General features: G+C 40.8%; 1 long non-coding RNA gene across 1 annotated transcript; it reads left to right on the top strand.

Annotated features, from left to right (window-relative positions):
* The first annotated feature begins 2,377 nt into the window (after positions 1-2,377).
* Positions 2,378-10,902, top strand: LOC121877166. The gene is made up of 4 exons (XR_006090919.1): positions 2,378-2,615; positions 5,855-5,944; positions 8,683-8,798; positions 10,490-10,902. It is a non-coding gene; the product is annotated as an uncharacterized LOC121877166 (long non-coding RNA).
* Positions 10,903-18,567: the final 7,665 nt, after the last annotated feature.

The raw sequence follows: 18,567 nt of genomic DNA, 5'->3' as shown, positions 1-18,567 counted from the left end.
TCTGTGATCCTATCTTATTATTACTAAATGTAATGACTGATTGGTTATGACATAGTATAACCAATAACTTAGATGGATGTTGAAAATTAAATGAATTCATTAAATCATCATTTATCAAGTATAAATCATGGAATGTCGAGTGGTGGAGTGAACTTCTACGTAGATACCCCATAATCTCCTGTAAGTAATCAGTGTGAAGGTATCAGACTGTACGGTAAGAAATAAGAAATATGACATTATTATCTTTATATAATATAATCCACTCCTACTACCACCGATTCATACCAAAACCATGACACATCTTGTTTAGAAGGTCGAGGGTGGCGTCTTGAAGCCGAATTAAGGCTCATCTAGCAAGAACAATAGTAGTCGCCGATCTTATGTAAACCTAAATTATTTAAGCTGCTAAATTGTATACAAGTTAAGAGGGAAATGTCGAGTCTAGTCTTAAATTGGTCTAAAACGCCCCAGAAAACTGTTATTAAAGGAACTAAAAAACGGAGTTTTAAAATTTATAATAAAGTTTATTGTAGAAGTATGTCGATCATATCTATAGTTAAATAAATACAGCAGTTCGCGCTCCTCTAAATATTCCCCACTCTAGCCGGGTTCGTCCTTAACTGTCCACATAACTAAGGTAGGTAGGTCACGGTGCCGTGGGTGGAGCTGGATGGTCCACTTTCACATAGTGAAACTCAAATTCATCCCCTCACTGAAACATTGCCAGTAGTTGCGCCACGTAGATCTCGGATATCTGGAACAAGCAAGTAATCAGAGATTAAATATAGAAGTATACTTTGTATCAAACTCAATCACACAGAAATAATTCACTAAATACATTAATATATAACCAAGTTATATCAAATATAAATAGTAAATCAACAAAACTCATTTTTAACCAACACGAGAAATATACTCAAGAAAAATAACACCAGCATTTAAAGAATGAAGAGATGTATATCCATGGTTCCAGTAGCATTACTTCCTTTGAGGTTATGATCAGTACTGACCTCCCGTCACAGCTTTCAGAGTATTTAAGGACGGCAGTGGTGGGAGGGAGGAGGGGAGATACATGTGATTTAGGCGGGAAAATCTTAACTGGGCTAACCACCTTATCACAAGTGTTTAAGACATTTCATTTCTCGATAATTGTTCCATAAAACTTCACTATGTCGTGACTATTTATCGCCTTTCTATTGCTAATTTAATATTTTTCTATTTATAACTTGTTAATTTTTCACTATAGAGATTAATGAATGTGGTTTTACCGGGAGTTAAACAGGCGTAACAACCATTAGCGGCTTTACTGTGGTGGTGTCTGTTTCTGGCCGCCCATAGAAAGTCGTAGAATTCGTCATGCTATATTTATCAAAACTTCAAAAACCAGATCACAATTGACTTTGATGTGAAAGATTATGAATAAAAAAAATACAGCGCATATTAAAGTTGGAAGTTTCTCTACATTTGTCACTTTCACATAAATACACATCTGAATCTGGAGATAATGGTCACTCATAATAAGCTCATTTAAAAATGAAAAGTCTTTAAGCTTGGTAATAAAATAAACTAATTCAATAAATGTCTGGCTGGGTTCCTTCTATACATTCCTAAATCTACTATGGAATTCATTGGCCTCTTTGAAAGTGTAAGCAACGGCCTATAGCCATTCAAGCAAACCATAAAGTCTCAGAAGCCTTATTTGACAACATCGTGACAAGTATTGCTAACAATAAAAATGGTTCAACTTCTCACTGATTCTAAATAATAAAAGTTTCACCCTTTAAGTGAACCAGCAGTACTTAAGTATTCCAGGCAGTATATAAGTACCACCAACATATAGGCTTTATTAACGTACAGTATTGTTAATGAATGTGGTGAGAATACTTCAAAGTTTGTATATATATATAATAGATCTATAATTTGCTTTAGTTCCTCCAAGAAGTACAAGTTTCTGCAGTGCTCCAACAACGAAGGCACATTTTCTTTCTTGTTAAATTACTGAAATATTTATGTTTTTCAGTTATTTCACACCAAAAATCATTTTATTTTTACGGACTCTATTTCATGCTAACATAGTTTTATGTAAATGTTAATAAATGATTATTCAAATGGCTGTTTTACATATTCAACGTAAAAAAGTAATAAGATAAGGAATGATATGGAGGTGAGCGCCATCTATGAGTTAACAGCACTACTAAACCTTCATCACGGGGTACAGGGGAGAGTTGGAGGTGAGCGCCATCTATGAGTCAACAGCACTACTAAACCTTCATCACGGGGTACAGGGGAGAGTTGGAGGTGAGCGCCATCTATGAGTCAACAGCACTACTAAACCTTCATCACGGGGTACAGGGGAGAGTTGGAGGTGAGCGCCATCTATGAGTTAACAGCACTACTAAACCTTCATCACGGGGTACAGGGGAGAGTTGGAGGTGAGCGCCATCTATGAGTTAACAGCACTACTAAACCTTCATCACGGGGTACAGGGGAGAGTTTCTCGTCTGGTGGTTCTTGGATCCATCACCAGCTGGAGCCACAAGACAGAGGAAGAAGGTGGAGGACGGACCAAGTGTACCACGATCTGACAGCCCCGAAAATATCGGCCTGAGGCATCGGTAAGACATTTATTCATAATATTATACCAGATATTTAACATTAATAATACTAAGAAGTTATTGGAGAATTATTATGGTTAGACAGAGTGTATTTAATGGTTAATTTAGTTAATTGTGCTGGGTCATCTGGTGGAGGTGGTGAAGTACTGTATTGGTATATTTCCACTTTTTGCCGCTATATGACATCAAAATTTAAAGTATGTTTTTCCGGTGGTTTTTGATGTAATGAACGAATTTGACCTTCATTTGTGGCGCAAATCACTAGTTTTGAGATAAGCCCCTGGTGAATTAATATAAGTGGACAACCATGGAGTTGTTGATCAATGTGTTGTTCCATTGGCTGTCCTCGGGTTTTGTAGAATGTTTTTTTTCGAGATTTTTCAGTGTTGTACTCAAGTGTGCCCTTTTCTTTTGTAAAGTAACGTGTTTTGCAAAAAAAGAACATTTTCAATTTTAACAAACTGCTAATTTTGCCAATAAAATAGAGGTCAAATTTGAGTAAAACACCAAAGTACACCAAAAACTAATTCTCATACCAAAGAACCTACCTAACCTAACCTACGAGGAGGAGACGAGTTAGGAGTATAACCTCGGGTAAACATGGCGGGAACCTGCGGACAGCCAATGGACCAATATTAACCCACTTTTCTTCAGTGACGTTTCCCTCACAAATGACTTAAATATAGCAGGGAGATTAGGTAATTTTAAGTAATTTCTGAGGAAAACGTCGTAGAAGAAACGTGTTTTAACATTGTCTAAACTATTGGAAAAACACATTGCTCAACAAAAAGTCAATGGCTGTCCACTTGTAAAAATTTACCACCCTGCTCCTCAGAAACTAGAGCTGTAAGAATCGAGGTAAAAACTGTCCAAAATGCACAAAAACCCATCGGAAAAAGTTTTGGATTTAACCTAACCTAACCAAACATAAACTAACGTGGGTGTGTACCTTCATGAACAGACATGCATAATGAACTGTTAAATATCTCGCTTAAATGTATTTTGTTCCAGAAATGTTATTGAAGAAAATTGTCTTAGAATTGTCAAAATTACTGATTGAAATTATAAAATTCCCGAGATTCGTTTAGCGACTAGGTTTTCCCTAGTGTATTATGTTTTTCGAGCAATTCTAACCTTCATTTCTGGTATAAATGAGCCGTTATGGAGATATGACCTCAGTTACCGGGACGAGTTTGATTTTGTTCATTTTTTCCAGATGATGATGATGTTATAGAATTTTAAGAGGCGACATTTGCTAGAAGCTAATACTGTACTGTATAATCTGATGTAATATAACCAACCAAAGCGACCTACCTAACCTTACCTAACTTCCTAGCCAGGGCGTGGAATTGCCATATTAAACAAAGTACCTGTACTTATTTTGATATCTGGTACCAACGAAAGCAACTTTATAGAAGCGTCACGGTGTAATTTGTATTTTTGTGGATGCAAGAGTGCGCTCGGACTCGGCGAGGCGGCTATAAAGAAACGCGACGCGGCGAATCTGCCAATTTTTTGGAGGAGTGTTTACGGTAAATGTAATTATGCGCCACAGAACACGGAGAGACATCGTTTTAGTGTCGCGTGCTCGGTTTTTCAGTGTTTTCCCCCCATTTCCTCCAACGTTCATTCCTTGCCCATTACAGGTGATTTAAGATCATATAAAAAATGAATAAAAAAGTGCTTTTAATTAAAATAAAAAGTTGTCGCCTCTTTTAAAATATAATAATAAGAACACTTATGGAAAATATGAACCAAATCGGAAAAACTCTTGCTGGTGGTAGTGGTGTTCTGAGAAAAAAAGAAAAAACCTAACCTAACCTAACCTTTCCTATCCCGTAACACTTCAAATAATATATTAAGGTTATTTTATTTAACTGATGGTAAATGAAAAAGTTATTTCATTAATGTTTGTCAGTGAGTCATTAGCATTTATAGGTCACTAGGGAAGCTGGAATACGTTTAAGAAACTAATTTGCAATCCCAATAGATTTGAACTGTCCTCTGATTGGTCACAGCAGATTATGTGAAATTCAAACGAAAGGAATTTAGGTATTAAATTGGGCAAAAGTTTTTGCCCGCTAGTGCAATAAGAATCCGTCAATATTGTCGTAACTTCGTCTTATTTTGGTCACGTCCACAAAATGTAACCGCGATGCGTCGCGTAAGAAACCGGGTGTGCCAATTCATTTTTTGTGCGTCCGTCACAAAAGGTTAGATAGGGTTTTCAATTTTGTTTAACCTTTCATGTTGAAAGTGTAATTCAGTTTGGAAGAATGATTGTTGTTGTTGTTGTTTCTAGTGTTAAAGGAAATAAAGGTCACACGTTTCTATTAGAAAAAGCAAAACAAAATAAAAACACGGAAAATTGCAGTTTCGGCGAAGCGCCGAGGTCAGACTCATTCTAAACACATCAAAAACTATTGGAAAAACCTAATTTCAACCTAACCTAACCGATTTGAGAAATCAGTTTCTCTATGTGGTATTAAACAAACAAGTGCCTTTGTTATAAGTGTACGAAGTTGTTATTGGACCAAATAAACCGTCGGCTATTTGACCGGGACCTGCGAGGATCGTACGCATACGATTTTAATGGGATTGTAGTCGGGATGATTGTGGGCATTAAACAAGTCATTACACTGTGGTATTATTTAATTGTAGAAGTTTCTGTGGGCAAAAGTATTGTTTTATTTTAGATCTCGGTCAAATAATCTCCATGGCAAGCTCAGACTCCGTTAACGGACAAACGCCGCCGACCCGCGGGAGGCGAGACCGACGTCGTCACTTCACGTCGCGTCGTCGGGTGTACGAGTCGAGTGCATTAGAGTACTTGTATTTAAGTGCACTTGTACAGTAATCCTATAAAAGTGGGCATTTTCATAAATGTTTGTGTCTAAAAGTCAGGTCCCATTGGCGTCGGCGGTACGCGACACGTCAAAACTGTGGCCCAGATTCACGTTTTCCATCCCATACCAAATTTTGAATGTGTGTTTATTTTGTTTTTCTTTAAAGTACAGTACAGTATAATATATTAATAACTTTTAGTTTCGTTTTTAAAGCCTAATTTCATTGTTACAGTATTAATTATGTTACTCTACAAATACTGTGCTACTTTTTCTACTTGTATGATTCAGTTGAGCTAATTAAACTTTTATTTGCATAGTGTTGAAGAAGACTACAGTCCATAGTTTAAATTTTTACATAACAGTGCAGTACTTTATCTTAAGTAATATTTTCAGGCACTTTCTCCATCACTGCCTAAAGTGGACCTGAACCTTTGGACCTGATGTGAACTAGAATGAAGTTGGCTGGACCTCAAGTACTCTGTGGTATTGTATTTAATATTGTTGTGGTACTTTGAATGTTAGGAAAGTTCTACAGGCATTCCCCAGTTTATAAGAGTATTATGCCTTAAAAACCTATATTAAATCGAATCAATATTCCTATAGACGCGCATTATAAAAGCCAAGATACTTTTCTACAATGAAAAAAGTTCCACCCAAATTATGTACGGTCCCCCAAAAACTATCGATAGATTTTCTTGCGGTAAAATTTGAAACTCTAGATGAAATACATTGATGTGATCCCCATTGCGTCAGCATAAGTCGGTACGCCCGCTCACTGTATCGGCAACAGCTATAGACGGCGGGTAGCGAGGGAGTCATCCTCGTGTGACATACAACTGTATATGCTTTACTATAACAAGAAATTCATTAAGCTATATTAATGTATGTATCGTGCTGGGTAGAAACAAGGCCTCAACCGAGGATTACAATAATATCAAAATATACGCTAAATGAAAGAGTTTTGGAACGTCGCAACCGAGACGGACCTCGAGGCGGACATTTCACCACCACCACGTAAATGGTATCGGTTTAACGTCACAATAAGAATTTAAATCGGCGCGTCGCCGGTCGTTTCGTGGCGGCCGACCCATCGCGATATCGCCGGTTCGCTCGCCCCGTTGCGTCTTTCCGATAATTCCTCGGTTCGTTTGACGTAAGATCCCATTAATGACCGGCACGGCGTCGGCGTCCATTCACGACACGCAATCTCAATTCGCGTAACGTGCGATCGGAAGCCTCGGAGGATTCGCATCTCTCAAAAACATATGTATACTCATTCGTGCTCAAAGGTGTAGACGTAGAGTTAGCAACAGTTCTGAAACGGGTCGTGTAACGTCGGTCGAATAGCCTCGAATCACGTCGACCCCGTGGCTAAAGATATTATTTTGGGGTGACCGTACACGTCGATTATAAGCCAATACAGGAGCTTCTCGACAGACAGATGGCGGCTTCCTCGCCTCGATGAACCAACCAATCCTTTAGAGATAACGAGCACAGTAGAAAGCCATGTACCGTATATAGCCAGCACATTACGGTACAGTCGGTCCCCGACTGACGACGGGGTTAGGGACCGGCGACCGGGTCGCAAGTCGAAAATAATACCGTACATAGAAAATCTAAAACGGTGTCTTCTTCGCACCACGAACCGCCATACTCTGATTACCATTATCGGACTAAGAAATTGACGCAACCGGTAACGCGAAGAACAGGTAATTGGACAACATTTTTGGTACAGAAGTTTCGCTATAACGCCGAGCACTGCGTCGCGATCGCCAGAAATAATACGGTGGCTTTTGAGGGAGAAAATAGGGTTAGGTGCAGATTACTCGAAATCGAAAAATTTAGTAGTTAGCCTAACACAAAGGATAGCACAGTCTAAATAAATGTTACATTCATATCTAATAATGAAATCATACAGTAAATGTAACACTTTACTTGATGGGGGAGAAGGGTGATTTTGAGGTTGATAAAATCGAGCTTCTCTTCAAGTGTTATATCCTTTCTTTTACGATCATCACTGGGAATTCTATCACCAGAACTATTTTACGATGATTCTTTTCAAATATATCAGCAGTTATATTAAATGGTATAAAAATCGGGTGTTATAAAGGAAACGAAGCGTCATGTTATACAAATGTCGTTCCTAATTCATAAATCGCGTCAGAGCAAATTCGCGTTATCAAAACACGCGTTATAGCAGAACTCACTGTACCACCGAGGCGGTCGTAAGTCGAGGAGTAGCTGTATTTAACTAATGATAAAAAAAAGTTATTTCTTTAATGTTTTGTTTTTGTGTTTTAATGTTTTGTCGGCGAGTCGGTTCTCGTCTTCAACATTTAGGTCACGAGGGAGGCTTGAATATATCTAGAAAAAAAGTTTTTGCTCCTGCGTAAATATCACAATAGATTTGCACTGTCCTCTGATTGGTCACAGCAGAGAGATTTAAATAATAAATCCTGCAAAATTGTGCCTTTCTCCCGGCAGCACGATAAGATTCCGTCGACGTCGTCGCAGTTTCGTTCTACGTCGGTCACGTCCACGAAATGTAAACACTATCGGACTGTACGAAACCCGGTATGCCGATTAAATTTTTGCTCGTCCATTGCAAGAAGTTAGGTAGTTTAGATTAGGTTAGGTAGGGTTTTCAATGTTGATTTTTAACCCTTCATGTTGAAAGTCTAATTCACTTTGGAAGATTCATTGTTTTTGTTAGTGTAAGGAAATGAAGATCATATTTATTTATTAGAAAAAATCCAAATAAAAACTGGTAAAATTATCGTTTTGGCCGTGCACCTATTTTCCGAAAGTCATAATCGTTCAAAATATCCATAAAAACCGTTGGGAAAAGATAATTTCAACCTAACGTAACCTATTTGAGTAATCGGTTTGTCAATGTGGTGTTAAACTAATAAGTAACGTTTATTTTTAATACGAAGTTGTTATTCGACCACGATTCTGGGCCAAATAACCGTCGGCTATTTGACCGGGACCTGCGGGGATCGTATGGGATTTTAATGGGATGGTTGGGGGCATTAAACAAGTCATTACATTATGGTATTATTTAATTGTATAATTTCTGTTGACAAAAGGATTTAGTTTTATTTTAGATCTCTGTAAAATAACCGGCGGTTATTGTGCCGAGTACCGGTCAGATAATCCCTGCCTATAATTTAATAGTTTTACAGTGTTGTGTATTATATAGCTATTGGTCACATTTCCAGGAAGCTTCAAGGACCAACAACACATCTCGGTATGACAAGTCGAGACTCGACCGTACAGACCCGTCCGGTCTCGCACACGACGCCGTTAACGGCAAACGGAGAAACGCCGCCGGGAGGTAATTCCGACGTCGTTACTTCACGTCGTGTCATTGGGCGTAAAAGCCGAGTGTATTAGAGTACAGGTTGTATCTCTCTAGTCCGGCATTCTGTGGTCCGGAACGATTTTAGTTTGTCCAATAGGTAGATAGGCAGCTTTTTTTTTTATCTGAATTATTATTATTATTATTACAGGAGTATTAAATTTTTGCTCCTCAGGCCCCAATGTGGGTCAGTGACCTATGCCCGGGTGGGCTAATCCCCGTAAAAAAAAAAACAACAACAACAACAAAGCCGGGGGAAATTAAGGTTTGTTTACATCCGGCAGCTCTCTCTCTCTGCTTGTCTATACAGAGTACAACATTTAACCCTTCAATATATATTTTAGTTGTCAATAAGTGTTGCTTTCATATTCTTAAGTAGAAAGTAAAATGACTCTGATATTGCCACGCAGACCATAGTATGAGTTTCACCAGTTTTGAATTGGCTGATACATGATTTGATTAGTTCTGACGACAATACAGATTAAACATTACTCAGGTCGGATCCGAAAATTTATATAGGCCAATTTTAAATAATAATCAGGCCTTTCAGTTTGAAACCGAACGTCGACCAAACATTACCAATTATATGAACAGTAATGTTACCCGATGATGGTCGCCAGATTTATTTATTGTTATTACTTTATATTATTGTCGATACTTAAAAGAACCATATTAATTTTACTACAGCTACAACCAGGGTCTTATTTTCTTCAGTTTTATACGTAGAACCGGTCAGTCGCCGGTTTTGTAATCGACGAAAACAGTGCCGTCTCATTTCCTCGCGTTTTAATATTGAACGTATTATTAATGAATTGTATTGCTCATTTTGCTCACACAAACATTAATTCAATCAAAAAGACTTTCAGTAATAAACAATAATTAATCTTTTGTACATAAGAGAAATAACGCCGTTTACACGATCGTGCACGTCGTCAGAACGTCGGCGGGCCGTTCAAATCCGTCGAAATTCGAGTTTCCTCCGTCAAAAGTTTTATGCGTGTTTTTTTTTTTGTGCGTTCGAATAGAAAACGTCGAATTAAAAACTCGCGAAATTTGAGAAGCTACTGTACGACATTTAACCCTTGAATATGTCTTCAAAGAGACCACGAAGCAGAGAAAGTGGTGCTAGTGCTTCCAAGTGTAAACAGAAGTCACTATCTATCCAGGAAGAGGGCGAATTTCCACGGTCCGGGAATTTCCAGCGTCCGGCACCGGTCGGGTCCCGAGGTTGCCGGACCAGAAGTACAACCTGTACTTGTATTTCAGTACACTTGTACAGTAATCCTATAAAAGTGGGCATTTATGTAAATGTTTGTGTGTAAAGTCACGTCCCATTGGCGTCGGCGGTACGCGACACTTCAAAAATATGGCCCAGATTCACGATTTCCATCCCATACACAATTTTGAATGTGTGTTTATTTCGTGTTTCTTTAAAGTACAGTACAGTATATTAATAACTTTAAGCTTCATTTTCAAAACACAATGTCATTGTTTATTAATTATGATACTCTACAAATGCTGCGGTACTTTATATACTTTTTTCTACTTATATGAATCAGTTGAGTTAATTAAACTTTTATTTGCATAGTTTTGAAGAAGACTACAGTACATAGTTTAAATTTTTACATATCAACAGTGCAGTACTTTATCTCAAGTAATATTTTCAGGCACTTTCTCCATCACTGCCTACAGTGGACCTGATGTGAACTAGAATGAAGTTGGCTGGACATAAAGATTACTGGACCTCAAGTACTCTGTGGTATTGTATTTAATATTGTTGTGGTACTTTGAATGTTAGGAAAGTTCTACAGGCATTCCCCAGTTTATAAGAGTACTGTGTCTTACAAAAGCCTATAGTAAATCGAATCAATATTCCTATAGACTCGCATTATAAAAGCCAAGATACTTTTCTACATTGAAAACAGTTCCCCCCCAAATGATGTACGGTCCCCCAAAAAGTATCGATTGAATTTTCTAGATGTAAAATTTGAAACTCTAGATGAAATTCTTTGCTGTTATCCCCAGTGCATCGGCATAAGTTGGTACAGGTACAGCCGTTCACTATATGAGCAATAGCCATAGACGGCGGGTAGCGAGAGAAGGAGTCATCCTCGTGTGACATACGACCGTACAGTATATGCTTTACTATAACAAGAAATCCATTAAGCTATATTAATGTAAAGAAGCCCTTGACCGAGGATTACAATACATTAAACGGAAGAGTTTTGGAACGTCACGAGCGAGACCGAGACGGACCTCGGGGCATACGTTTCGCCACCGTGTCGTAGTGACGGTTTCATTCGTACGGAGATGCACAATATAGTCGTCGACGACACGTCTGATTTTTGAGGAGTGACCGAGCAAATAGTAGTTGATATTAGAGTGAACAGCTACAGCAATATACAATATATCGGTGTAAATGGGATCTGCCAAATATTATTGATACGTAAATGGTGTCGGTTTAACGTCAAAATAAGATTTTAATCGGCACGTCGCCCGTCGTTTAGCGGCGGGTAACCCATCGCGATGCCCGAGGGTTCGCTCGCCCCATTCTGCCGAGTTATCGAGCGTTGCGTGTACCCTCGTCGCGAAGGCCAATAATAGCACCTCTCGCCCCGTTGCGTCTTTCCGATAATTCCTCGGTTCATTTGACGTGAGATCCCAGTGTAATGAGACAAACTCACAGAGAAGAGAATTACATATAAGTAGGAAGAATAGAGAGTAGGGATGTAAAGATCGGAAACTTGGTAGCGTGGCCGGGATGTTATTTACTCGGCGTCGGTACGCTTATCTTATCTCGTATGTCAATACACATATATCACTTCTTAAAGGGACACCTTGTTAAACACGTCTTCGATACTTTAATTCACTCAATGACATGGACACATTAATATCACTATTATATCGGGGTACTAACACATTACGTTTTACGTTACTCGACACCGACTCTCGGACACACCCGAATGAATACACTTCCCACAGTAGGTAACTCACCCTAGGACGTTCTGACAAGACTCACGCGTACCCTGACGTAGGCCCAGCGAGTGCTGGCTGGGCTGCCTCCTATGGGAGAACCCGCTTAGCTGGCGATGCCGTGGTCCGGTCGGGAAGTCCCCCTCCCGACCCGGGGAGGGGACGTGCGTGACTCCGCTCGGCGAACCGAGTGACGACCCGAACGGGAGAGAGACGACAGCAACCAGAATGAGAATCAGTATGACCAGAATGACGGTGGACGGGACCGTAGGGCCTTTACGTGGGGTCGGCCCAACCGGCTTTTGACCTCTAACCAATTATCACTAAACTGGTTAGATCTGGATAGCTGTGTGCAGGTGTGGTCCTGCCCAGGTGTCTTGGTTAGGTGAGGTTGTAGGTCACCCGGCTAACTCACGTCATTAGCGGCGAGGTCAAGTACCTAGGGTCGACCCGAGGTGTGTCAACCCGGAATGTGGCGGTACCACGAGGTCTGTAGTGTGCTTGCTGTTATATGTGACATAATTCTGGGCTGTAAGCTTCGGTCTGACAATGAATCATTACATCAGTAATGACCGGCACGGCGTCCATTTACGACACGCAATCCGAATTCGTGCGATGCGAATCCTCGGAGGATTTGCATCTTTCAAAAACATACACGGTCGTGCGCCGGTTAACGTCCGATAGCATATACGTCCGTGCCCCCTCCCCCTCGAAAAAACACTTCCGTGACGCCTGCCGGACCACCACTCCGGGACCCCCCGACGGAGACACGACGATCCTTCCCGTACTGGCTAGATGTTATGTGTAAAAGGAATATCATTCCTTAGGCTTTAGTAAGCATTTTCCTCCAGGTGTAATGTTAACCTACATCTATTGAGGATAAAATGTTTCACCTACAAATTGACAATAACACATTTGCTGTAATCGGACATATCTAGTTGTCTCAACAAATTGGGGTTGCAATTTGAAATTCTGTGTCATTACCGAGGAATAACGAAGTCTCTGGTGCACTGCACTCTAAGATTAAGAGAAAATGGACTCGGGCATCCCGAAGCGAGAGAAAACGGACTTCCACGACGGGAGACGCAAGCACTAACACGTGCCACTCGTGCCGAGAGACTCGACAAGTTTTACCAACCATTAGTTATGTACGTTATCGAGTGAATTTAGTCAATATTGTACAGTATAAGTACACTGCAATACAGCGGTCCCTCGATTAACAATGGACCTAAGTGCAAACCCGTACTGTACGTGTACCAAACGATCGTGGTACTTAAATTGTTATGTCTATGGCAAATACAGATTGTTTATACAGATATTCAAATACCATCTTACAAGAATCCCAGCAATGTAAGTTATATTCAACCAGGTCGTTTGGGTGGCAAATTATGAGAAGAGCTCAGTCACTCTCAAGTAATGATAAATAAACACTCGGGCAGGCCTTCAGCGCCAACTGTCAAATCGTATCTCAAATAAATAAAGACACTCTGTCACCTCACTTCCCCCCCTCCCCCTTCTTCCCACGCTCGCTGGCTACCTCCCTCCTTGTGTTCCCAGACAAAACATTGGTGAAAACTTTATGCTTTAAGGTGTTTATTTTATATAATATCTCAGACTAAAGTTAGGGGATTACAATTTGCATAGCTGGAATCCTTGCAAGACAGCCAATAATTTGAATATAAACATTATATATATTTTGTTGAAGATATAAAAATTGTAGTACATTTTACAATATAAAGTTTTTCAACTGTATTTTTGGGTAGATTTATATCAATTTCTTAATTTATTTTCATCCATTTACACGCACACACCACAATAAAAGAAACGTAAAAGAAATAAACGACCTCGGTGCAAAGCCGGAATGTTCTTGTACTAATTTGATTACGGTACAAAAATTGTTTTGTCCGGTGCAAATTACAGCATGTTTATATTTAAATTAATCAGTATGTTACAAGAATCCCAGCAATGTAAATTATATTGTACCAGGTCATTTCACTGTCATTTTAAAATGAGAGAAGCTCAGTAGGACTGTTAAATAAACACAGAGAGACCTTCGGCTCAAACGTATCGTCTTAACTCTCTCCCCCATCTGTTCAGCCAGGGTTTTAGGCTTTCAGTTTTTATCTTACATAATATTTCAGAGTAAAGTTAGGAGATTATAATTTGCATTGCTGGAATCCTTGCAAGACAGCCAATAATTTGAATGTAAACTTCATATATTTTGCTCGAGAGATAAAAATTGTTGTACATTAGTGTACAGTATTGTAGTACATTTTATAATATAAAGTGTTTCAACTGTATTTTTGGGTAGATTTACATGAATTTCTTCATTTATTTTCATCCATTTACATGCACACACCATACTAAAAGAAATAATTGACCTTAGTGCAAAGCTGGAGTTTTGTTGTATACTAATTTGATTTGGGTACTAAAATTGTTATGTCTACTGGAAATTATAGCACGTTTATATACAAATTAATCGGTACGTTACAAGAATCCCAACAACGTTAATTATATTCACCCGGGTAAAAATGCGCCACAGACCCGGGCGCCAACCGTCGGTGTCGCCGGGCTTTATCTTAAATAATATCACAGACAAAAGTTAGGAGAATTTACTTTGCATTGCTAAAATCGTTACAAGACGGCTAATAATTTTAATATAAACGTTGTATATTTTGCACAAGAGATAAAAATTTGTAGCCCTTTGTAATAAAATTAGTTACAACTAAAATTTGTATGTGAACTATAGCATGTTTCCATTCAAAGTAATCACAATTTTATAAGAATTTCAGCAATGTTAATTATATTCTTCCAAGTCAGTTTAGTGATATTTCATAAGAGAAAAACTGAAAGTCACTGTTAAGGACAGATAAATAAATAAGCTCTAGACCTTGGCATCGACTGCCACGAATCCGATCACGAGTAAACGGGCCATTTCGCGTCTCGTAATTTTAGCCGCGTCGATTTACGAGCGTCCGTTTTAACGCGATACTACAAAAAATGACGTTTTGTGGGAGATGGGCCGAGGTGCACTTGGGTATACTCGGTCTATTTAGTATTTTGTGTTAGTCTCGAGTACCAAAGTAAATTGTTCCATTGAAACCACTTTAATTGAGTCCGAATTTGGTTTAAAGCTATTAGCTCTCTAGGAATGCGTCTCGCGTCACATCGACGTCGTACCGTACGTGCATCGGTAACCGACACGTACACGGGACCGGTAACAATTTTACGTAAATGCGTCGACGACGAAGAGAGGTCTATCGTAATATTCGATAATGCCGTCGGGTCGTCGGCGTACCGTTTCTACGTTTAGTAAATAGTCGTGGCGATTTTTATCGCGCGCGTCCGTCGACGGGCACGCCGAGGGCGGTCCGTCACCGACCGCTCGAGATTCGGCCTCTATTGTGCAGTCGTACGGTCCGTCGTCGTTTGCGAGAAGTACTCGTTTGCTAAGTCTCGCGTGGAGTATATTGCAATTTTTAGCAATAGACCAGTTATGATCGTAGAGTAGTTCCATCACGTAGGGTATCGTCTCGCCGTCGGCCCGGGACACACCTCCGGCTACTCGACACTCCGCTTACCGGTACACGACACAAATTAAAAATTATCAACACGATATTTTATGAGGGCATTATGATTGATTTATAATACCCTATACAATGGTTGTATAGATGTAGTGCAGTATAATTATTAAATGCAGGCAGCATTCACATCACAAACTTAACCCACAGAAGAAGTCGCCTCGGGCAACGGCAGCAGCGGAAGCGCGATCCGGGAGACGGACACGAAGAACGACCTCCGCGGAACGACCGTAGATCGTCGCTCCGTCATCGCTCCGGAGAGTGCCGCTCTCCGACGTAAGATAATCGTCGAGAATAACCTACGCGTTTTTGTATTTTTATGGATGCTATTTTAAGGATAACTAAAGCTCAGTCAATGGTTATTTTAGCTTAAGGTCATATTATACGTGTGTTTGTAATGTACAGTATTTCATTAAGTAAGAATGCTAAAAGTTGCCCGACGGTCGACCAACAAAACAACGGCGGCGACGCGCTCCGGCACTCGAGAAGACGGAAGCTCCGAGTACACGACGTTAAAGATTAACAGATAGTTTGACGACTATACCACCCCTTCATCCACATAGCACCCCTTGTTCCCTCCACCTACCATCGCTTCCTCCCTCCACCTACCTTCTCTCCCTTTCTCCAGCTAAATCTATCCCTCCCTCCACCTACCACCCGTTCCTCCCTTGTTCCCTCCACCTACCATCGCTTCCTCCCTTGCACCACTCCACCTACCATCGCCTCCTCCACCCACCTTCCTCTCTCTCTCTTTCTCCAGCTAACGATCCCTCCCACCTACCAATCTCTTCCTTCCTTGTTCCCCTCCACTCTACCAATTCCTTTCTCCTTGTCACATCGTCTTCTGACCTACCATCGCTTCCTCCCTCCACTTACCTCCTCTCCCTTTCTCCAGCTAAATCTATCCTTCCTACCACCCCTTTCTCCCTTGTTCCCTCCACCTACCATCGCTTGCTTCCTCCACCTACCACCCCTTGTTCCCTCTACTTACCATTGCTTCCTCCACCTACCTCCTCTCCCTTCCTCCAGCTAAATCTATCCCTCCCTCCACTTACCACTCTTCCTTTCCTCATCTATTATCTTTCCCTTCCACCCCTGTATCCCACCATCTGTCCCCCCTCCCTTTCTTCACGTACCACTCTTCCTTTCCTTATCTATTATCCTTCCCTTCCACCCGTCTATCCCTTCCCTCCACATACCACCTCTCGTTCCTTCCACTTGTGTTTTATTGGTTTATTTAATAAGTTTTATAGTATATGATGGTCACCTTATTAATAATGTAACATTTTGTGTGATTACAATTACACTACACACACTTAGTTGAAGTGACCAGTTATTAGTGTTGATATTAATGGGATAAATATTAGGTAAGTTTATTGGAGTTTGCTATAAAATATAAGACTATAATTATAAAGTGTGAGTGTGAAGAAGGGTTTATAAGTTGTATAAATGTCAATTAGAGGAACAAATAATTTGCTAACCACACCCTAGTCCTTCAATGGAAAACGCATCGAAATGCGCAGGGTTGAGAATTGGCGAACGCATTCGGCGGGAGAATAAACGCGGCGACACGCGTAGAATACTCGTACGCCACTCTCGGGCACGTACGTTTCCATTCACTAAAGTTAGGTGGGTTTTTTTGGGTGGCGTGGGACCCGGAGGGCATCGGCAGGCGGTCGCGTCCGGCGGTTGCCGTGCGAGAAATTGGGAGGACGGGCTTCCGGACTTGCGCGACGGGCGTCGACGTCGCAGAAAATAAGGAACGGCATCTTCCGGCGGAACCGCGAATAAAGGAACGCTCGGGCCGAGCGCGCGGCTCCTCCGCCGTACATTTCGTCGTCGGTAACAAAAGTAGTCGATTGAAGTCACCTCTTTTGCCTGGGTGGATGTGTTTGTGCTAACCGTTTTAGGCAAGTGAATGTTTGGTACAGCAGATTTGGGGATTCATTGTAGGGTAGACTTGTCATACAGTGCACAGCGTTTTAATTAGTATTATATTGCGGCGATCGGCGAGCACGTAGACCGAAGCCTCACTCGACCGCGTCTCAGGAGGCGTGGGGTTTTGTCCGAGGCCACTCGCAGTCATCTTCGAGGGTATAGTCCGGAACGCCGTTCGACGAAACGTCTCGTCGAAATTCCGGAGCGGCGTTCTGGTCGGGGGGCGCGCCGGAGGTCGACGCGACGACGTTCCCGGAGGGGTCGTCGTCGGGAATTCGACGTGCATCCGTAAGGGCCTACGAGACTCCCCGAGGCCACTCGACCCCCGGAGTAGAACGAGGGCACGCGTCGAATCGGCTACCCGTTAAAAGCGGGGAAGAAATAAGATCGCGTAAATAACGGCAGATTAATTTCGCACCGAGGGAGCTCGAACCCGCACGTAATTTTTGTCGTCGACACTCGCACGTATAGAAAGTGCAAAATAAATAAATAATACGTAATTTTTTTATGGGAAATAGCCCACCCGGGCACGGGTCACCGACCCACATTGGGGCGAAAATGTAATAATAATAATTGTTGAAGTTAGTGTTCCTTTTTGGTGGATATCAACGAAATACGATGCGAGAGGCTCAGACAACGACACAAACGACGTTGCTCTTTCCGGCGTATTTTCGGGACCGTCCGTAAAAAAATAAACATAACGTGCGCATTGAAAGTGGCGCTTTATTCCACAAGTAAAATAAAACATATTCACATAAATATGGGGTAACCTAGTTTATATGTAACAATAATACTAAAGAACCTTAAAGAAATACAAAATCAAAAGTGAGGAACAATATATTTATGTTGTGTTGTCAATAGTAAGAGAAACAATTGAGACCCCGCAATTGCGTGTTAAGGAGGCAGAAAGTCAGACGAGCGACCCGGGACTCGGTCACAATTTTAGGGATGCCACGTAGCAGCGAGACGCACCGCAGACGACACATTACGCTTCCAATATTTTCCGCGGAGGCGGCATCTCCCGGTTTGGTAGCTGCCTAATACCTGCCTAAGTATGTAAGATTTTCCAATGGAAAGTGTATGTTTGGCAAATGTATCCAGGTCTTTAGAGAATGTACTCAGATATTTGGGTTAGTTGTCAAGGGTTGATGTATAATTTACATGTCTAATTGACTTTGTATATTTTTTAACTTAAATTTTTAATTTGCAGTCACGGGTCGGAGTCACCCGACAGGAGTCGGAAACGTCATTTT

The sequence above is a fragment of the Homarus americanus genome, unplaced genomic scaffold, assembly GCF_018991925.1.
Source record: "Homarus americanus isolate GMGI-L3 unplaced genomic scaffold, GMGI_Hamer_2.0 scaffold10619, whole genome shotgun sequence".
Taxonomy (NCBI): domain Eukaryota; kingdom Metazoa; phylum Arthropoda; class Malacostraca; order Decapoda; family Nephropidae; genus Homarus; species Homarus americanus.
This window is presented reverse-complemented; position numbering and strand designations above follow the sequence as displayed.